The sequence below is a fragment of the Canis lupus genome, chromosome 25 (assembly GCF_003254725.2).
Source record: "Canis lupus dingo isolate Sandy chromosome 25, ASM325472v2, whole genome shotgun sequence".
Classification (NCBI taxonomy): Eukaryota; Metazoa; Chordata; class Mammalia; order Carnivora; family Canidae; genus Canis; species Canis lupus.
The window spans coordinates 12,227,628-12,249,852 of record NC_064267.1 but is presented as its reverse complement, the minus strand read 5'-3'; the positions used below and the strand labels follow the sequence as shown (position 1 = coordinate 12,249,852).

Below are 22,225 nucleotides of genomic sequence, written 5' to 3'. Positions count from 1 at the left end.
CTCCTCCCCTTCTACCACCCCTAGTTCGTTTCCCAGAGTTAGGAGTCTTTACGTTCTGTCTCCCTTTCTGATATTTCCCACACATTTCTTCTCCCTTCCCTTATATTCCCTTTCACTATTATTTATATTCCCCAAATGAATGAGAACATATAATGTTTGTCCTTCTCCGACTGACTTACTTCACTCAGCAGATCTTGGGATTATCTCTTCCCTCCAGAGGACATGTTGACTTCCTGCCTTAGAGGCATGGCCTTTACCTGGGGCAGCAACAGAAAGGACGTCCTAACTCAGCACAGTGAGTCCAACAAGGGTATCAGGAATGCCCAAGAATGATAGAAGAGGTTGTTCAGGGATCCCTGGGTGGCGCAGTGGTTTAGCGCCTGCCTTTGGCCCGGGGCGCGATCCTGGAGACCGGGGATTGAATCCCACATCGGGCTCCCGGTGCATGGAGCCTGCTTCTCCTTCTGCCTGTGTCTCTGTCTCTCTCTCTCTCTGTCTGTGACTATCATAAATAAATAAAAATTAAAAAAAAAAAGAAGAGGTTGTTCAGAGGATGCAGTCTGTGGAAATTAAGACAACATAGGGAGGGATTTCTTATGCTGTTGACTATCAAAATAGACTAACAACAATGTGAATTGTGCTTGGAAGCACTGAAAATGAGAATAGCCACTCATCTGCTTGGACCATATAAGCAAGTGCTCATCTGCAAGTAGAGAATGAACTACATGCTCTTGTCAGGCTTCCGAGAGTACATGATTCTACAGTGCCATGTTTATACACCACCCTTCAAAATGTTATTGTGGCCCACTTTCAAAGAAGTCGTTAGATATTCTTATTTTGTAGCTGAGGAATGTAGGCCACAGCATGTTGGACCATTTGCCCAAAGTTAAGCTGAAAGCTAGCCTTTGTCAGCTCTCTGCTATCCTCTGAGGAGATTCCAAAATTGGTGATGTTCTGGTTTCGGGCTTATAATTAGCCTCCAGTAAATGATGACAGATCATCCTGCTATATTAAAGCCTATCTTTTTTTCTCTGGAACCTGACACAATGTCCCTATACCAGCAGCGATGACCCAGTTTATTTTTCTCATGTATGGAGCTCTGAGGCATGAGAAGAGCAGGCTATAGCTAACAGTGCCTGGAGCTCCTGCCCCTTGCTCCTTTCTAAAGAACACAGTTGCCTGTGGCAGGTGGGGAGATGCCCCCTCTGGCTGGACCCTCAGCTATTGGAGGTCACTGGCCCTAAGCTTGAAGCCCTGAATTCTGAGGGAGTTCAAATTCACTCTGGGTATGGTTACCAGCTACAAGTGTCTCAGAGAACCTGATGGATCAATTTAGGAGGTTCTGATGATTTCTTACTATGTCTTGGGTACTATACTTCATTTCAAAGTATTTAAGGCCATCTGAATGGCCCTGGATTTTCTGGGGGGACCCTTTGATTTAGAGTTACCTAAAGCCCCAAAGTAGTCAAGACCATTCACTACTCCCTTTGATTCCAATTCTGGCAATCCCTCCTTGCAATACATACACACACACCACCTCCACATTCTCAAATTTTTGAGATCTTTCCAAAACCAATGCAAAGCATTAGGTTCTCTCCAATGTTTCAAGTGCCACTCTTTGGCCAAAAGCAACAGAGGGGGGTGCCATTATTATTGGTGTCTTGGCTAGAGGAAGGGAGGGTCCATTTTGAAGACATAGTTTGATGTTTATCCTGGTTATTTAAAAAGCTATGTAACTAAAAAAAAAAGCTACATGATTTTAAAATACTGTGAATTATATTTTCAGGTACCCTTTTCTCGTCGTATTTATTTAATATTATATCAGGATACAGTAAAACACAGAGAAAAGAGCAAACCTGATTTGAATCCTGATTCTACCATTTACAAGTCAACTAACTTTGGATAAGTAACCAAACTTTCCTAGAGCCTCATTCCCCTCATCTGTAAAATTGGGAGTAATTATATCTGTCTCAAAAGGTTATAGTGAAGGTAAGAACTAGCAAGTGTAGAGCACCTAGTTTTTTGTCCGGCCTGTGGTGGGCACTTAATAGATGGTTGTGCAGAGATGGCAGTCAGGTTGTTTGATGAGTATCCTCTTCATGACTCCACCTCTCCCAATGGATGAAGCTAAACCCATTGTCAATTTTCTGTTGCATGGGGCTCCCAACTTCCTTAGGAGCTGGAAGACCTCCAAATCTGGCACCCAAGCTCACTCTGGCTGGCACTTGAGGCCCTGAGAAAGGCTGCTATCATGTTCCCTCTCATGGCATTGGAACCCAGCCCTATGGCTGAATCCACTCTTGGCCCCCTGCCCATCAGGCTTTTCTCTGAAGGATGCAGAGAGAACAGGGACCTATAAAGTCTTGCTCCCTCTTCTGCCTGTGATTCCAAAGTACCTCAACTGAGGTGTGACTGGACTTGCTGGTCTTCACCCATGGGGAATATGATGGAGTATTAGTAGGTGTGCATTAGTACTAGGAGTAGCAACTGATTACTTCTGAGTATATGTAAACTAGGATTGCATCTCTTCACTTAAAAGTGACCCGTAAAGTGAATTTTGGAGTGTCACACCTTATTTTTCCATTGACTTGCATCATTAAATAGGAATGTGTTTCTTTGGAAAAAATTGGATTTTAATAAAATTCCATGAAGGAATACAGCAAATACACATATTACTAAAATATTTACAAAATCCTAATAATGATACTGAAAATCAGTTATGAAATATAAACAAAAACCTTTGTGTGTTATTTTCATGTTTATTTATTTATTTTTTTTTTAAATTTTTTTTTTATTTATTTATGATAGTCACAGAGAGAGAGAGAGAGAGGCAGAGACACAGGCAGAGGGAGAAGCAGGCTCCATGCACCGGGAGCCTGACGTGGGATTCAATCCCGGGTCTCCAGGATCGCGCCCTGGGCCAAAGGCAGGCGCTAAACCACTGCGCCACCCAGGGATCCCTATTTTCATGTTTAACATGATTGCCTACTGCTCTACAAAAGGAACAACAATGAACATTGCAAAGAACATTCTGGAATAGAAAGTCAATTTTCTACATTCCTTTCTAAAACCACATGGCAGCATAAAGTGCTATTTTTTCCCTCTTTTGCTCAGATCTTAGAACTCTGAGAAGGCAATCTGTGGCATAATTACCTTTGATTTTCCTAAAGATTTCAGTGTGATTGAATCTGAAAGAAGAAACAAAACTACAGATATAATAACCAAGAGCATTCTATCAGTCAAGCCAGGCTAGGCTTTGCTGTGACAACAAACAGCTCCAAGAAAAGTTTATTTCTTGCTCTTACTACCTGTCCATTGCAAAATGACGGGGAATTCTGTTCATTGAAGCCACTCAGGAACCCAGGCTTAAGACCTTCTTTTGCCTTCCTTGTTCCCTGTTGCTAAAGAGGGAAAAAGAGATCTCTACAGGCTCACACTAGCAATGAAATGTTTATCACCAAGAAACAGAAAATTTCTACTTGTCACTAGAACTAATCACAGGGCCCCATTCACCCAAACAAAGTCAGATATACAATCCTTATCCTGTGCGTAGACTGGGAGAAAGTATTTGTACACGGAAGGCATTTGCTGATACATACTCAACCATAAAAGAGGCCGTATGGAAGCAAATAGCTGGAATTCATCCCCAAGGAAGATCAGCAAATGAAGGAAGCCAGTCTCCAGGAAATGTATGTTGGATCAGTTCCCTAATTTGTGAGTGGGGAAAAAATCTTTTCCCAAACAAACAGAAACTGAAAAAAGCCATCACCAAAAGACTCTCAATGAAGAAAATTCAAAAGGTTGACTTTAAGGCAGAAGGAAAATTACCTCAGATGGAAGTTGTGAGGGCCCAGAGAAATTGTGAGTACTGGGCATATTGGTTTTCTGTTGCCACTGTAACAAAGTACTGCAAACGTGGTGGCTTAAAATTACAAAAATGTATTCTCTTACAGTTCTGGACTTCAGAAGTCCCAAATTAATTTTCTTGGGCTAAAGTCAAGGTGTCAGCAGCGCTGCTTCCTTCTGGAGGCTCTGAGAAGAGATCTGGGCGGTTGGGAACGCGGAGTGGACGGAGTCGATTCAACGGGGTTCCGGGCTGGGCTATGGAGCAGGTAAATGAGCTGAAAGAGAAGGGCAATAAGGCCCTGAGTGCGGGCAACATTGATGACGCACTGCAGTGCTACTCTGAGGCCATTAAGTTAGATCCCCAGAACCATGTGCTCTATAGCAATCGCTCCGCAGCCTACGCCAAGAAAGGGGACTACCAGAAGGCTTATGAGGATGGCTGCAAAACCGTGGACTTAAAGCCCGACTGGGGCAAGGGCTATTCGAGGAAGGCTGCAGCCCTTGAGTTCTTAAACCGATTTGAAGAAGCCAAGCGAACCTACGAAGAGGGTTTAAAACATGAAGCAAATAATCCTCAGCTCAAAGAGGGCTTACAGAATATGGAGGCTCGGTTGGCAGAACGGAAATTCATGAACCCTTTCAACATGCCCAATCTGTACCAGAAATTGGAGAGTGATCCCAGGACAAGGACACTGCTCGCTGATCCTGCCTACCGGGAGCTGATAGAGCAACTACGAAACAAGCCATCTGACTTGGGCACGAAACTGCAAGATCCCCGGATCATGACTACTCTGAGCGTCCTGCTGGGTGTGGATCTGGGCAGTATGGATGAGGAGGAGGAAGTTGGAACACCTCCCCCACCTCCTCCTCCCAAGAAGGACACCAAGCCAGAGCCAATGGAAGAAGATCTTCCAGAGAATAAGAAGCAGGCGCTGAAAGAGAAAGAGCTGGGGAACGAAGCCTACAAGAAGAAAGACTTTGACACAGCCTTGAAGCACTATGACCGAACCAAGGACCTGGACCCCACCAACATGACTTACATGACCAATCAAGCAGCCGTGTACTTCGAGAAGGGTGACTACAGTAAATGCCGGGAGCTTTGTGAGAAGGCCATCGAAGTGGGGCGAGAAAACCGAGAAGACTATCGACAGATTGCCAAAGCTTATGCTCGAATTGGCAACTCCTATTTCAAGGAAGAAAAGTACAAGGATGCCATCCATCCATTTCTATAACAAGTCTTTGGCAGAGCACCGGACCCCAGATGTGCTCAAGAAATGCCAACAGGCAGAGAAAATTCTGAAGGAGCAAGAGCGGCTGGCTTACATAAACCCAGATCTGGCCTTGGAGGAGAAGAACAAAGGCAATGAATGTTTTCAGAAAGGGGACTATCCCCAGGCCATGAAGCATTATACAGAAGCCATCAAACGGAATCCAAAAGATGCCAAATTGTACAGCAATCGAGCTGCCTGCTACACCAAACTCCTGGAGTTTCAGCTGGCGCTCAAGGACTGTGAGGAATGTATCCAGCTAGAGCCAGCCTTCATCAAGAGGTACACCCGGAAAGCAGCTGCCCTGGAGGCAATGAAGGACTACACGAAAGCCATGGATGTCTACCAGAAGGCGTTAGATCTGGACTCCAACTGTAAGGAAGCGGCAGACGGTTACCAGCGCTGTATGATGGCCCAGTACAACCGCCACGATAGCCCCGAAGATGTGAAGCGACGGGCCATGGCTGACCCTGAGGTGCAGCAGATAATGAGTGACCCTGCCATGCGGCTTATCCTGGAGCAGATGCAGAAGGACCCTCAGGCACTCAGCGAACACTTAAAGAATCCTGTAATAGCACAGAAGATCCAGAAGCTGATGGATGTGGGTCTGATTGCAATTCGGTGATGACTTGCTCATCATCCCCTTCCCTTCGCCCTCATGTGGAAAGAGGAGCTGGGACCGCGGCAAGCCGCGCGGAGCAGAGGGGAGAGCAAGGGAAAGTGAACAACTTCTCTCTATATATTTATATAGACCTATGTGGAAGACACAAGAGACTCGTACTCATGTTACTCGCACCGCCGCTGCCTCTGGGCCCTCCCAGCACACGCATGGTCTCTTCCACCACTCCCTGGGTTCCCTGTTCCCTTCCCCAACTTCAGTCACTGTCTCAGCTGCTCTCCCATAGTTGGTTATTTTTTATTTGGGGCAGTGGGCATGTATGGGGAGGGGGTGCTGTTCTTCCCCGACCTCAGGTCCCAATTGTCCTCACGTTGTTAACTCCACATGCCCTTCTCCAATAAAACAAGCCAGTCGGGCGTGGTTATAAAAAAAAAAAAAAAAAGAAGAAGAGATCTGCTTCCTTGCCTTTCTCAGTGTTTAGTAATCACCTGTATCTTTTGGCTTGTGGCCCCTTCATCCATCTGCAAAGAGCCTCACTCCACTCTCTGCCTCCCTTCCTCATCACACTGCCTTCCCCTCTACTCCCTTTTCTTATTCTGACCATTGTGATGACATTGGGCCCACCCAGATAACTTATAATTGTCTCCCATCTCAAGATCCTTAGTGTACTCACATCTGCAAAAAGTCCCTTTTGCCATGAAAGGTATCATATTCACTGGTTCCAGGGATTAGGATGTGGATATCTATGCGGGTGGGGTGGGCCTGCCACATCAAGTGCATATTTACCAAAATAAAGTTGGGGTGGCTATACCAGACCAAATAGACATTAGGGCAAAAAGCATTCCTAGGGATAAAGAGGTACTGATCACTGTTTTACCAATCACATATTTGTAAAATACTCAATGCAGTGGGAAGATATAACAATTTGTAACATGTATGACTCATCATGGTTTGTCAACATCTTCCAGCCAAAGACCACTAGGAACATACTTGTACTAAATAGTGTGTGCGACCAGGCAATTCATTTAAAAGTCAAGTTTGTTCAGCCCCAAGAGAATGAGCCCCTCGTGTACAGTGGGCTCAGTCAGGACCAGAAGAATTGAACACTTTGTCAGTAAAGAGCATTTCCAGGCCATTGTTCTGCCTGGAAGGCCCTTCTCTGCTCTTTCTTTGAATGGCTAACACCTTGTGTAAGCTTTGGCCCCTCATTGACAGCTTCCGGGGCTCTGCATGTGGAGAGGTATGGCTGGACCTCATGGCCCTACTTCTTGTCCCTGGACTTTTACCTTCTGTTTCACCTATGGGGGACCAGAGTTGAATTCATTGAGGGCGCTGCCTATTTCCTTTTAGGCTCACCTTTTCTCTCTGACTTGTAATCGTTTAGTCAAATACAATTATAAACTGCTACACCTGGGAGCTTGCAGGGCTGGCACGGGCACAGGGAGAATTAGCAGGATGCTCTCTGAGCTGGCTATCAAACTCTTGTTGGAATCACTCTAGTCTAGTCTGTGCCACCCCCCACAGCCCACCCAAGACCCACTGGGGGCCTAATTCAGACAGGGATGCTAGACCCGGGTGGAGATTCTGTGCCACTTCACACAACATCCTGGCCCAGTTGGGCATGCTTCTCGGGCCTCCAGGTTCTGTGACATGGACCAACCGAGGGATGGGTTTACAGCCAGTAAACCTCTCCAGGAGCGTTCTCTCAACAGGGAGATGTTCTCAACTAGAAAAAAAAAATGTTTCCATGGTGGGGCAGCCAGATTTCTCTAGAAGTACTTCTGTTCCCTACAGTCACCTCTCATCACTTTTCTGCCCATTGCTCCCACTTGGTTTCTGTTCCCTGTCCCTTTCTCAGCTGGGGCTGCTGGGGCCACTCTGGACTTCAGACAGGCCCTCTGGGGGTTTAGCCCAGGGGTCTGCTAACACCATTTCCTCACCCTGTCCCTCTGCTAGGAGTGGCCATGCCTTCTGCTTCAAGGACTTCCAGTTGCCTCCACTATCCCTGCTTGGTTCCTTAGCTCTCCCATTACTTGTATTAAATTCCTGCTCTGAATCATAGAGTGGAAAATTCTACTGCATGGTTGCATGCTAAATTGTACACCTAGAGATGTCCACCCATTTGGGTCTCCTGTGAAGACCAAGAATGGATCAAATAAGTAAATGAAAGAAATAAACTCAGAGACAAATAGTTTTTTTTTTTAAGATTGGATTTATTTATTCATGAGACACAGAGAGAGGCAGAGACATAGACAGAGGGAGAAGCAGGCTCCCTGTGGGAAGCCTGATATGGGACTCGATCCCAGGACCCTGGGATCATGACCTGAGCTGAAGGCAGATACTCAACCACTGAGCCACCCAGGTGCCCCATGAGACAAATAGTTTTTAAGGAACAGTTCCCAGTGGAAGCTGGAGAACAGGAAAGAAAAATAAGACAGAAAGGGGTTGTGCACATGCCTGGCCTTGGCCTGCTCCCACAGAGGGTTCTGGAGTGTAAGTCCCCTCAGAGTCATCTGGACTAAAGCAAAGGAGCAGGATTTGCACACTGCTGCAGTCACTCGTTAGTTAACCAGAAGTGGGGAGGGGGCCACATTCCCTGGCACGTCTGGTTCTCTGAGCCTCTGGGCTAAGTGGCTCCAATGGCCTGAAAGCCAAAGTCTAGAAGAAGAGCAAAAGATTGGAATGACACCAAATCAGGGGAAGCACATAGAAACAGTAAAAAGAGATCTGAAGGATTTGTTTGGGAAGGTAGGATCACAGAGTGCTCAGAGGAGAAATCTCTGTGGTATAGCAGAGAAATAAAAATTCTAACTTCTACCAGGTTGTAAGGAGATCCCCTTGAGAGCAGGACAGTATCTGTAGGACCCTGCTCAGTGTGGGACCCAGAGGAGGGCTCAGAAAAATCCCTGTGACGCCCAGGTAGTTATTCCCCCCTCCCGTGACACCTCCTCAGCAGGTCAGATGGCCAAGCTGTCATAGACACCAGACCAATTTCCTCTTAGCTTGTTTGACTGCAGAACCTTAAAATGTTGTGTAAATACCTATTCATCAAGGAACACTTTTGGTGATACTGTTCAAATAGTAATGTAGGTTCTGCAGAACCTACATAAATTAAAGGTCTCTGGATCCAAGATCAATATAAAAGCAGTTACATTTTGATATAATAGCAACAAACAGAAGATGGCATAGGAACACAAAAAATTTAGGAAAAAATATAGCTAAATTTTTACAGGATTTCTATAGTCTTTATTGAGAAGCATGAAAGAAGACCCAGAGGAACAGACATGTTCGAACAGATGTGGATCAGAGACTCGATGTTATAAAGATGTCAATCTTCCCCTAACTGATCTAGAGAGTCAGTAAAATCTCAATTTAAAAGACCCAACTGGGGCACCTGGTTGGCTCAGTGGTTGAGCATCTGCCTTTGGCTCAGGTCCTGATCCCAGGGTCCTGGGATTGAGTCCTGCATCAGGCTCCCTGCAGGGAGCCTGCTTCTTCCTCTGCCTCTGTCTCTGCCTCTCTCTCTGTCTCTGTTCTCTCATGAATAAACAAATAAAATCTTAAAAAGAATGAAAAATAAATAAAAATAAAAAACCCAACTGGATTTGTTCTCTGGAACCCTAGATTCTGATTCTTGAGTGTGTATAGAAATGCAAAAGCACACTAAGAGACAAGATCATGGTTCCTTCTCAGGGAGAGAGAGGAGGCATCCAGAGAGGCCTGCATGGGCCACTCTAAGGGAAGGGCAGTGTTTTCTCTCTTAATCTGGGTGGTGATGACTCTGGCTGTCTGGGAAAGAGCTGGGCTGAAGAGGGGGATGAGTAAGGAGGCCATGGTATGATCCAGGCAAGAAGTGATGAAGGCTCGAACCCGAGCACTGGTGGAGGAGATGGAGAGGCAAGGGCATTGTGAAACCCCCAGGGGATAGACCTCAGGGCTTCAGCAACAGGTGTTGCACTGAATGAGCACAAGGGGATCGTCTAGAACCTCTAGTGACTTTGTGGTTTCCTCCTGGGAGACTAGATGGTCCATGCTGGAGAGGGTAGCCAGGGAATGGTTTGGAAGGGATGATATGTCCTGTTTAGAACAAGTTGACTTTGGGGTACTTGTGGGAACATCCAAATAGGTTGTTCAGTAGTCAGATAAAAGGATTATAGCGCAGCAGAGCCAGTAGCCAGCTGCCGGTACAAGACGTATAACCCCTAAACATTGCTCCGAGTAGCTACATCCTCTTCTTACTTGACAAGAGAGGCCAGAAATCCTCCCCCCTCCGCCCCCCAGCAATCTTACAGATTGATCCCTGGAAGGCCCTCCTCTCATGGCTCATCTTCCTTTCCCCAATCACAGAGCTTAATAATTTTTAGGCTCTTTCTTCCTCAATTATGATGTGGAACTGCTCAGTCTGGTGTTTACGAAGCTCATTTCCCACATAAAACTTATTAGAAATCTAATTCCTTCACCGTGAATGGGGATGCGATTACTTCTGCTTCCCATGCTAAGTGGAGGAGAGAGGCCTGGGAGCTGCAAGGACACAGGGGAGGCAGAAGGCAACGGAAAAGCTAATGCTTCTTCCAGGCCCCGGGCCCTGGCTCTAGGCCGGAGGGGAGTTCCATCTGCTCTTTGGGCACCTAGCTGGGACTCCCCAGCAATGTCTGCTAGCGCACCTGCCACGCTAGGGCGGACGGATCATGAGCTCTTTAAGAGAGAGGTGTCCTTACACCACCTCTCTAGCCCAGGGCCCTGTGGATGAAGAAACAGAGCCTAGCCAGTGAAGTGACTGCTAAGAGGACAAAGCTGGAGGAGGAGTCAGGGCTGGGGCTGGAAGCAGTGGTGGAGCAGAGGCATGTGACTTAAGGGGCCACTCAGCCTGCACTTGTGTGACCCCGACAGGGCTGTCTCTTTATATTTTGCCCCTTTGGGCACTTCTCCTGCCTCAATCTAGCCCTGGTGCCTCTGTCACAAACTCAGGGCAAAACCCCAGGCATCCTGAGGCAGCGTTCAGTGCTTGCTGTGCCGTAGCACACTCTGTGCGATCGTCCTTCACAACTCAGCTCGAAATTCAACCTCCATGAAGCCGCCCCCAGTTCACCCAGGTGCCCCTGGGAGCCTCTCTTCTCCCTGGCACTTCACTCATACTGACCTTAAAGTAATGATTGTATTAGGGCTTACGTACCTGTCTCTGCTGCCCCATCTCTACAGCACAGAGCTTGATGTATAAATAAATTAAAGGTGTTAGTTCAATGGCAAATGAATGAATGAGTGACTGGAGGGATGGATGGCTACCTATCAGGGCAGATGTAGAAATGCAACCTGGGAATGGTGCACTGGGCGCAAAGATGGCTACAGGAGTCAAGCCACCTGATAGTTTGGCTCTAGTTGCTCTGCCTCCTCCTCTCTACAGGCATACCTCCAGCATCTCTGGAATCTTCTCTGGGTTGGGCTCTGGAGGGGGGGCAGCCTTGCCTGACTGGGAGCACAGTACATTGGCCACTCTGGTCTCTCCTCTGCCCCAGGTCACTGTATCCTTTCCAACCTCTCACAACCCAGCAAAACTCGACCACCGCCTGCCTCTCAGGCTGTTTCCAACCCTGCAAGGGGAAGCTCCCCGAGTCTCTTTCAGGAGCACCCCAGGTGGTGTTGAGGGGCAGGTGCCAAGCAAGGAGGCCCATTCCTCCTAAGGTGCTCACCTAACTGGCGAGAGCAAGGATGTTATGGAGAAGTCCTGGTCCTAAGAGAGATGAGCACCTAATCCTCACTCCTGGGCTTCACAGCAGTCTCTTGAGTTAGAGACTTTTGTTGCTAATCACCCTCTTTATGAATCACATGCCCAGTGACAACCAGTCTCAAGCTTTGTCAAAATAGCCCCAAAGAAGCCACGTTTAAGCAGAGATATATAACAAAAGTCCTCTAATTCTGCAGCCTGCCTTGGCAGACCCCTTTCTGGACCGCATTCTGTTTGGATGGTCCTCTCACCTTTTTAGGAACTGCCGTAGCCCCCCTCCATCCATCTGTCCATCCATCCATCCATCCTTCCATCCATCCATCTATCCATGGAGGCCACCAAGTTTTTAACAATGCAACCATCCAGGGTTCCTTCTAGAGTCAATTAATCTAGGGGTGGGCAAACTGCAATATCTGAGCCATCTCTCTGCATCGGAGCTTACAAATGGGCCTGTTTGAAACATCAGTCTCTCTTTTTCCAGGTGGCTAAACTGTGATGTTGAAGTTGTTGGACACTTCTGTTTGCAGCTTGGGGTCTGAGGAACAGAAAAAGTGGGTCTGAAAGAGAGAAATGAAGCAAATTACAGAGGGAAGCAGAGACGAACACCAGAGGGGCGACAGTCCAGCTCCCCTGTGATTCCATCTTCCGGTTTGGTTCCTGGGCCCAGCATCAACTCTGTTCTTGGCTTCCATGGATGACCTAGAACCCATGGGCTTCCCACGGTCATGGTGGGGTTCTGTTCCTTGCAGCTGGAAAAGTCCTGGTGAACTCCAGCCTCGGCACAAGGTCTTTCGATGGCCCCTCTGCCCTGACATTGGGGCCCAGTCCTACAGCAGGGATTGGGACCCTATTGTGGGGCAGGCCTGGGGTCCTAGAGGCTCTGAGCCAAAGCCTTGCCTTTTCTCACCCTAGACATATGGCTGAGTCTCACCTCTTCTGATTGGCTTCCCTGCAGTGCCCACCGGCCCTGGGCCTACCCTGCTGGATGCTTAGCCTGTAGGCTCTGCCTCCCCATGGGGACACCAGCTCTTCGACTGGACCTACTTCATCTACTTCTGTATCCTATGAACCTCAAACTGTATTGCCGCGAACCTACTTTCAGCATCTGGTTTTGGATCAGTTTCCCCAGGCCTTTCTTTCCTGAGATTCTCTCTGCTGTCTTGACAATGAAGTAAATCCTTGCCGAGTTCTGAGGTAAACAATCTGCTTGTCTGTGTTTTATGTTTCTTTAAAATTAGGAGGAGGTTTGTCACTCCCTCTCTTGAAAAGGTAATAGAGGATCATGATTAGTACCAAAGGCCTTGCAATTAAAAAAAAAAGGGTGGAAACACTGTGCTCACCCTACCTTGGACTCACAGCACAGCAAGGGGTGGGCAGCTCTCCTATGGCTCCGTCCAGTGCAGATGGAGCAGTACCTGCTAGGGAGTCCAGGACAGTGCCTCACCTTCAGACAGAGGGCATGAGCAGCATAAATAAACCTGAACGCTTAGAAATGCACTGATGGGGGTAAAGGGAGAGGAGTCCTGGGCTCTGCTTTGGGGCGCCTGAAGTTCCCTCTCATTACAATCAAGAAAATTAGAGCTGGCCTGGCTCCGAGGAGGCAGGCATCCTAATTTTGACAAAACCTAACACATGAAGGTAAAGAAATGGCATTTGTGGGGCACCTGGGTGGCTCAGATGGTTAGGCATCTGCCTCTGTCTCAGGTGGTGATCTCAGGGTCCTGGGATCGAGCCCCATGTCCAGCTCCCTGCTCAGCTGGGAGCCTACTTCTTCCTCTGCCTCTCCCTTCTGCTTGTGCTCTCTTTCTCTCACTTAAATGAACAAATAAAATCTTAAAAAAAAAAAGAAATGGTGTTTGTTTTAACTTTTTATTTGGATGTAATGTTGAATTCACAGAAAAACTGCAAAAATAAGAATAGTACAAAGAACATTTTATAAACCTTTTACCTAGATTCACCTGTTGTTAACATTTTAACCCATCCATTTTACTCTTTTATTTTCTTTGTCGCCTGGCCCCTTCTTTCTCTTTCTCTCAATTTTTTTTTTTTTTTTTTGCTAGACCATTTGGGAGTAAGTTGCTTCTAAATACTCCCATGTGTTTGCTAAGAACAAGGATATTCTTTTACATAAAACCAGTCATCAACCTCATGCATTGACATTGGTTCATACTTTAAACTTAATCCTACTCTTCATTTCCCAAATTTTGTCAGTTGCCTGATGAATGTGCTTTATGGCATGTCTCCAACTCCAGGACAGACTCCAGCCTATGGCCAGATATTATATTTAGTTGTTATATCTCTGTAGATTCCTTTAATCTGGAATATCTTCTCAGCCTTTAGCTTTGATGGCAGCAACATTTTAAAAAAATATTTTATTTATTTATTCATGAGAGACAGAGAGAGAGAGACAGAGACACAGGCAGAGGGAGAAGCAGGCTCCATGCAGGGAGCCGGACATGGGACTCGAACCCAGGGATCTGAGATCACGCCCTGAGCCAAAGGCAGGTGCTCAACCGCTGGGCCACTCAGGCATTCTGACAGCAACATTTTTAAAGAATTCAATTATTTATCATTGCCTCTCTCCCTACCTTTTAAATAGAATGCCACTCATCTTGGGTTTGCTTGGCATTTCCTCATGATTAGATTGAGATTGTGCATTCCCCACTAGAGATGGTGCAAGTGACATTATGTCCTTCTCGACGTCTCCCAGCTGAAGGCACCCAGTGTCCATCTGCTCCTGTGTGGGGACAGTAATTCTGATCACTTGGACATGGTGCTGACTGAGTTATCTACTGCATAATGACTATCTTTAAACAAAATGCTTTTTTGAATGCTCATATATTTGTGGTGTAACAAGCGATTTTCTAAACTACACATACATGCAGCACAGCATACATTATTCCTTTTCCTCTCAAATTTCTTCTTTGCACACATGAGCTTTGTGGTTTTCAGATCCTGCATGGTCAGAGTTAACTTGCAGAGGACAGAATCCTCTCGAATGAGTTTCATCAGAAAGGGATCCAGTAAAGGAGATGAAATCTCTTCGAAAGCAGTGGATTATAAAGTGGGTCACACCCCAGGACTGGTCTTTCAAAAAGCGGGCAGCCTCTAGCTTCACAATGGTCTAGGTCACAATCAAAAAGGTGCCATGAGCTTAGGCTGGTTCTTGAATCATCCTGCCCCCGCCACATCACTGCCCAGTGTCCTTCCTCCCTGGACACCTGTGAGCTTCACGACAAGATGCTAGAGGTGTGGCAGCGTCTGCTGGCCCCGTGGCAGAAAAGCCCGGCGACTCCATGGCTGCGATTGTCACCAGGCGCCGTGGGCACCGCCAGTGTGACCCCCGCCTTACCTCCAAACAGTCTGCCCAGAGCAAAACCACATTGCCAACGTTGGCTGTCAGGAGCGTGTCTCGCTCCAGCCTCTACCGTCCTGGGGGGCACGTTGGCAGGAGGGCAGAGTGGGTGCTGGATGCTGGTCCATCACATGCACCTGCCTCCCTGGGCTTCTTAAGCTGCTTATGCAGCGACCCTCTAAGAATTCAGATACGCCTCAGCCCCACATGTTCCTCTCCTTGAGCAAATCAAAGCAAATCTCTTTTGTGGGGAGTTTCTAAATATCAGAGGGGAGCTGGCTTTGAGATTGTCCTCATGGCTCAGGCCTCGGGGAGAGCTTTGCTCTGGATGTTACCTGTGTAGCTTTTGGTCTTGCACTCCTCTCTAAACTTCTTGTTTGGGGAGGGTAAAGCTGACAGGAAAAGCCACCGCCAGAGAGGGTAGGTAAAAGCATCCCTGGAGATTATGCTGGCTGCTCCGTAGGCCCGCAGGCGAGGACTGGAGAGTTGCAATGTCAGTCCAAGGTAGAGCAAGGGAGGTTGGAGGGATTTGGCCTGGCATCAAAGGCTGGGTTTGCGTTGGGATTCATGGCTGCAGAGGCATTTCTGGGGCTCCGGATGGACTTTGCAATAGTGCAGAGGGGTAGGTGGGGGCCATCGGGCCTCACACAAGTGGGTACTGAGGCCATTGCTGACAGATTTCTCAGGGGCCAGAGCTGCCTTTTTGGAATTCTCCAGACCAGCTTCTGTTCTCTCTCCTCCCACCACATCTCTCTTCCATCTTTCACCGCCCGCACCACCATCCGCCTGTGGGTCCGTGAGAAAAGGATTCACCCTGGCCAGTTCACTCTGTGCCAGGAGCTGTCCAGAGTTCCGGGGTGGCACAGCTTTCGAGGCTCCCCTGTGTCCTGGACACTTCTCCGTGATAAGCAATACTTTTCCTTGAGTGACTTTGACTTTCACGCAGGCAGCCGATACGAAGGTTTGCGGGGCACAACACACTTAGCCCTTGCTGGTCTTCTCTTAAAAGTTGCTGTTCCACCAATTTAATTCCTGTCCCTCCTTTCCAGGGTGTGAGCAGGCACCCCATCTTCCAGCTCCATTGTACTTGAGGGTGACAAGGATAGGCTCACCCACACAACAGAAGAGAGTCGGCCTTGCCCTAGACTAGTTGTCCCACTCTCGGGTGGTGAACTAATGGACGTCAGTGAGACAGGACGGGTAGAGCTGAATCTTTCCAAGTTCATTTGACTGTATATATAGCGTTTGGTGTGGGTTCGCTGGGGTGCGGGTAATGCCCTGAGAAGGGACCATTGGTCCAGCTCCTTCCTTCCCTGAGGCGGCCGCTGCCAGAACTCTGAGCTCTAAGCTCAGGAAGCTGCTGGGGGGCACGGGTTTTAGTGCGGGTGATTCTGGTTTAGCTCTAGACGGGTTGAATTTGAGGTGACGTCACAGAGCAGTGCCCAGGAAGGGACTCTATCTACAAGTCTGCAGCTTGGGACAGGTCTGAGTTAAAGACAGTGACTGGCATTAAAAAGTCACTTTTTTTTTTTTTTAAATGAAGCGGATCATAACGTTACCATGACAACAGCAAGGAAGGCTCTAGTTTGGGGGGTTGGGTATGGGCGAGTCTGTGACTTCCATTTGATGGTCAATCAGGAGCTGCCTTCTAAGGAAGCAGGCTCCAACCCTGGGTGGGCCATTTGATCAAGCCATTTAACCTCACAATCTGTAAAAGCAGGTAAAACCAAACTTTAAAAGATAAACTGCAGATAGGAGCAATTATTGCTATTAGGATTGATTTTGAACTTTTTAATGGCTCCACTTAACACCAAATGCACTATAAGTGGGTGATAAATATTAAACAGAAAAACGGTCATGGCATGACAATATGCTTTTGGAAGAATATTGCTCAGTGCATCTGCTGCTGTTCTTCCCTTTGGGCTGGCATAGCTCTACCTCTCAGGAATGCTCCGTCAAAAATTCACGGACACTGACGAGTCTGGAAAAGAGAGCTGAGTCATTGCTGGCAGCTTCACTGTTTCAAGTTCTTATCTAGGGAAAAACGATTCATGCAGCCATTATGTTCAAGATGGGGAAGAGAAAGGAAATGAATAATTACGAGGAATTGAAGAGATGCAAATTTCCCTTTGCTCTGGAGCTGCTGGTGGATCAAGATGCCTCTTTACAGAGGATTTTGATCCTGTTTAATTTGCTTTACTTTCAAGTGAAGAAAGAAAAGGATGTTGGAGGACAGGAAAACATAAAGAGGCAAACAAAAGGAATAAGAGGAAGAGAAAAAAAAAACTTCTTGCTACAGAAAAGGCAAGTTACTGCTATTCCTTCAGCAGAATAAAACTGCAAGAAAGATTCATAATCCTTTATGGGAACTCCAGTAGCCACAAGGGAAGTGTGTCCTTGGGTCCCCTGCATGTGACTTCTCTCACTCCACCTTTGTGTCCACTCCCTAGCACCACCTCACCCAAGCCCATCTTAGGACTGTTTGGCAAATGACCATCAACTAATCATACAAGTCCCTTATCATTGGCTAAAAGCCCGTAAGTAAAAAAAAGTTCCCTTTTCTCTTTCACTGCCTTGCTCTGGGCCAGGCATCACGCTGGGCACTTTTGCATGTGTGCTTCAGGCATCCACTTCAAGCCTGTGCAGGGCCTCCCCAGGACAGAGAACAGTCTGACTTGCCTATGGGAGCCAAGGGGTGCCCGCAAGGAGACTGCTTAGGGGGGACCTCTGGGAAGTGTTCCCTAACCTCAAGGTGCCTGGTACCCTACGACAGAGCACCCTGCACTCCTTATGAGAACACTTACCATGCTGTCCCCCACCAGCCTGTGAGCTCCATGGGGCCAAGGACTGCCCTGATTTTCTTCACCATTGTATCCCCAGGGCAGAGCACAATGCCTGGTAAGTAGTAGGTACTGGGGCTGTAGTGGTTGGATTAAGTGAATGAATGGGTTAGAGTGGGAGAGGAAGAGTGTGTTCTAAGAACCACTGGGATCTATCACCTGTCATCTTCCTGCCCACCCTGAACGTAGCCTCAGTAAAAGAGAGTATAATGAAATAGCCAGTGGGCACAGAAAGAACTGCCCCTTACAATCCAGAGGATGGCCTCAACAGTGGGGCCAGCCACTTCAGCAGCCATGGGAGGTGGCACCCATGTTCTCGTCAACATTGGATCTTTGGGTTTCTTCTGGGGCTTCAGTTCTGTGCGTCCTTGAGGCTTTGGGGCAACAGTGGCCTTATCTTCCCATCTCCCCAAAGTAGGCCAAAGCAGAGGGGAAGGGATGGCCAACACCAAGCCATAACTGGGTGCTGTTCATGAGGACATGTGGGTCTCTGCTAGGGCATGACTAGAGTTAGCCAGAAAAGCACTTGTTGGGGAGGGAAGGTCCACATGATCATGCCAAGGGTTACTGTTTTGGGGGACACTGAAAATAAGGCTTAGCTGGCATGGCCTGGAGAAACCCAGACTTAACATAATTATTTCTAATTTGTCATCCACCTTTCAAGGTTGGTTCTCTTTATTAGTCTCACTTTGCTGGAGAGGAAATGGAGCCGAGAAGGCTAGGTTGTTCGTCCTGGGTCACAAGGCTGATGATGCCAGACTCAGGGTCTGGTCCCCCACTGGCTGCCTCTGTCTGTGATGCTGATTCTTTTGACCTCATGGCCCCCAAAGAAGACCTGGTGTGGGGGAGACATATGGGAAGCAGAAGAGCCCACCCAGGAGGCAACCACCCAGCTGAGGGATGTGTCCTGGAAAGATTATACCATCCTCGCCGAGTGTCTGAAAAGCAGATGCCGTTGGCTTGCCCTGGTGTTGTAGCCTCTGGGCAAAGTCTTGTCAGAAGAGAGTATTTTGCAACCAGGAAGGCGAGATAAGTCATGCATCTTGTGTGCCAAAGAAGATTTGTGCCAGCTCTTCCCTTGCACAGAAACGGGAAAGCAGAGGAATGATTTGAGTAATAAGTGCATGGCTTCAGGTATTACAAACAGAAGCAATAAAACGGATGCTTGGAGGAGTTATCAGGGCACAAAGAGGCAGAAATCCAATTTAGGAGATGATGTCAAATGGAATAAATCCAAAGTAATTGGCGTGCTGAGCATTAACCACCATAAAGGGAAACCATAACATATCTTGGTTAGAAAATATGCGGACGATAAACACAAGCTGACTTACCGGCTGGGGAAATAATTATTATTTTCCAGAGAGGGCTATAGTCAAGGCCTGTGCCTTCAGTGTAATGCATCTAATAAATATTTGCCGAGAGTCCTCTGGTTTTGCGTGTTCTCGATGCTTCGGCTGTGCCCGAGCTCCCAGGCGCCACTGGGCCGTTTGACACCCAGGCTCACGCTCATACTGTTCAGCTTGAGAAAGCAAATAGGGTCAATGGTGTTGAGGGGCAGGGGTGAACCAGACATCTCTCAGGGAGAGATGTGGATTCGGGAGGCGTGACTCCAGCCTTTCGAGGACGGTGTCACGGAGAGGTCGCCCCTGGTTGAACACTGGGTTGAACAGAGGAAAGCTGGAGTCATGGCAAGAGAATCCCAAACCCCAGTTTCCTGTTTGATAATAATCGAAAAGAAACCACCTTACAGATCTGCTTAAAACCTCATCGTGTTCCACTTAAGATGTTATGTTCTAGGTTGAAAGAGATTTTGTGATGCACGGTTCTTGTCAGCTGTGAGTGGGCGCCGTCCAGAACAGCCTCATCCCAGCTGTGGACCGAACATTTGGAGACAGGAGCTAGTGAGGAAGGTGCCCACGGGCGAGAGGAACAGCTCCCGTCTGGAGTGCTGTGAAGTGCTCTGCTAAGAGCTTTTTGCACACTGTCCCCGTGTGGGAGGTTATGATTACGTTAGTCTGACAGGTGGTGCTGAGGCTCAGAGAGGTTAGTAACTTGCTCAAGGTGGCACAGCCAACAGTTCATAGAGCTGGGATGAGACTGATCGCTCCACGCAGGGATTTCCTCTCCCAGGCGGGGAGGCTTCAGAGCTAGGTAACTAGGGAAACAGGTCTTGTGTGTGCTAGTTAAGACCACATCCAGTTCTGGAGTTTTCTTCTTTTTGGTGCTCTGCTTCTTCCCAGAGATGGAAATACCGCAGATGTTCCCTGTGATTTCCGGGACTCAACGAGCATCCATTGGACAAAGTGGGGGTTGGCCTAGGGGGAGGCCAGAGGGGCAGGAAGGGGGCACTTCAGTCCAGGAGGGCGGCGCAGACACGTCACTACAGCCGTGGGCTAATCCAATAATCCTCCTGACAACCCCCGGCTTCCAGTCTCGCCCCGGTGATGATCCTCCGAAGCCCACCACCGGATTGTTTCCCCAAGGCTGGTTTGCATCACGTCGCTCCCTGCTCCAGCCCTTCCATGGCTTAGGATGATTGGTGGCCAAGGCCCTCCGCCACCTGAGAGCCACGCACCACTGGGCCCATTACCTGACCCTCCTGCCTGGGTAACCTCTCCTTGAACCAACCAGGCTTCTGTGGGCTCAGCCCAGGTGGGACACTCAAAGCTTCAGAGGCCACAGCACTAAGGTGGGAGGTGGCAGAGGGGATGACAACAGCGGCCAATGCCAGCAGCTGCTCAAAGGCATTTCTGCCCGGGGAGGGGAGGCTGTTCCAGGGTTCGTCCTGTCCAGGTGGGGAGGGTCTCCCTCCCCACACGCTCTTCTCCCCTGATCCTTTCCCTCTTGCTTCTTCTGCACTCACCTCCCAGGGGGACTTCCTATAATACTCCAGGAAAAAACCTCCCCTTCTGCCATACGCAAAAACACATCTGCCCAAAGCCAGATTCGTCTTGCTTTTCCAAATCAATCCTCCCTTATAATTTCCTATCTCCAGGGACAGTCCTGCTATCCTTCCAGGCACCAAGATCTAAATCATACATTTCTCCCTGCCTTGCCTCCCCCTCAAACCTGATACTCACAGATCATCGAACCGCAGACTATCGCAGTTGGAAGGGACTTCGGATATCACTTGATCTACCCACCCGCCGACCCAGGAATCTCCTTTGTGACAGCTCTCACTGGTGGTCTTCCAGATTATTTTCCATTCTACTTGAACTGCTCAAGAATTCTCCTTTATATTGGTTAAACAGAAATCTGCCTTCCTGGACCCTTCCTGTTTCTCCCCATTTTAGCTACACACAAGGGGGCTTGTCCTTCTTTTAAGTGCACCCCTGTCATCTTCTTCAATTTCCTGCTTACACACCCCTTAAGTATTTTTTAGATGATGTTCCCATGACTATGACCGAGTTGGTTGCTCTTTTAACCTTTATGGGCCTTGCCAAAGCATAAACTTGAATTCAATTAAGTTCTGCTCAAAAAACATTCCTGAAGTCTTCTAAGAGAGTAGTATGGCGTGATAATGATAATGTGAGCATGGATCCTGAGTGAAGCTGCCTGTGGTCAAGTTCTGTCTCTACCACTTACTGGCTATGCGATGCTGGCCTTCTGTCTTCTCATCTGAGACCATAGATCCCAATAGTACTTACCATGTAGGGTTGTTATGAGGCTTGTATCAGGTAGCAGATGTAAAATTGCTGAGAACAGTGGTAATACCTAGTAACATTCAACAGATGTTTGCTTTTTTTTTTTTTTAAAGATGTATTTGTTTTGAGAGGGAGAGAGAGAGAGAGAGAGAATGAGCAGGGAAAGGGGCAGAGGAAGGAGAGAGAAAATCCTGGAGCAGATTCTGGGCTAAGCTTGGAGCCCAATGAGGAGCTCGATCCCAGGACTCTGAGATCGTGACCTGAGCCCAAATCAAGAGTCAATGGCTTTACTACCTCAGCCACTCAGGTGCCCCTGTTTGCTCTTTTTTTGTTAAAAAATATGTGATTTGAAAGGTGATGATTATTGAAACTGCAGCATTGATGAACCCTGAGGACATTAACTGATTGAAATGAGCCAGTCACAAAAAAAGCAAAGATTATATGATTCCACTTACAGAGACAGAAAGTTGGAGGGTGATCTGGGCTGCGGGGATGTTTAGGGGCAGGGGAATAGACAACTATTGTTTAATGGGGACAGAGTTTCAGGGTTTTTTTAAAAAAAGATTTTATTTATTTATTCATGAGAGACACAGAGAAAGAGAGAAAGATGCAAAGACTCAGGCAGTGGGAGAGGCAGGCTTCCTGCGGGGCACCTGATACAGGACTCAATCCCAGGAGGCTAGGATCACACCCTGAGCCGAAGGCAGATGCTCAACCACTGAGCCACCCCACCCAGGTGCCCCCAGAGTTTCAGTTTTGCAAGATGCAAAGAGTTGTGGATTATAGTGATAGTTGCACAACAATGTGGATGTACGTACTGCCCCTGGACTATGCTTAAGGCGGTAAGCTTTGTATTATGTGCCTTTTACCATAATTTTAAAAATTTAATTATTAATTAACAAATCTAACTAATACAATTAATTAATTAAAT

At 47.6% G+C, this 22,225-nt stretch overlaps 1 long non-coding RNA gene and 1 pseudogene across 1 annotated transcript in view; both read left to right on the top strand.

The window, feature by feature from the left end:
- LOC125753605 (uncharacterized) overlaps positions 1–13,272 on the top strand; it is a 34,857-nt gene extending 21,585 nt beyond the window's left edge. Inside the window, exon 3 of the long non-coding RNA XR_007405787.1 lies at positions 11,937–13,272. This is a non-coding gene — a long non-coding RNA (uncharacterized LOC125753605). The remainder of the gene's footprint in view (positions 1–11,936) is intronic.
- Positions 4,050–6,175, top strand: LOC112669494 (stress-induced-phosphoprotein 1-like; annotated as a pseudogene).
- Positions 13,273–22,225: the final 8,953 nt, after the last annotated feature.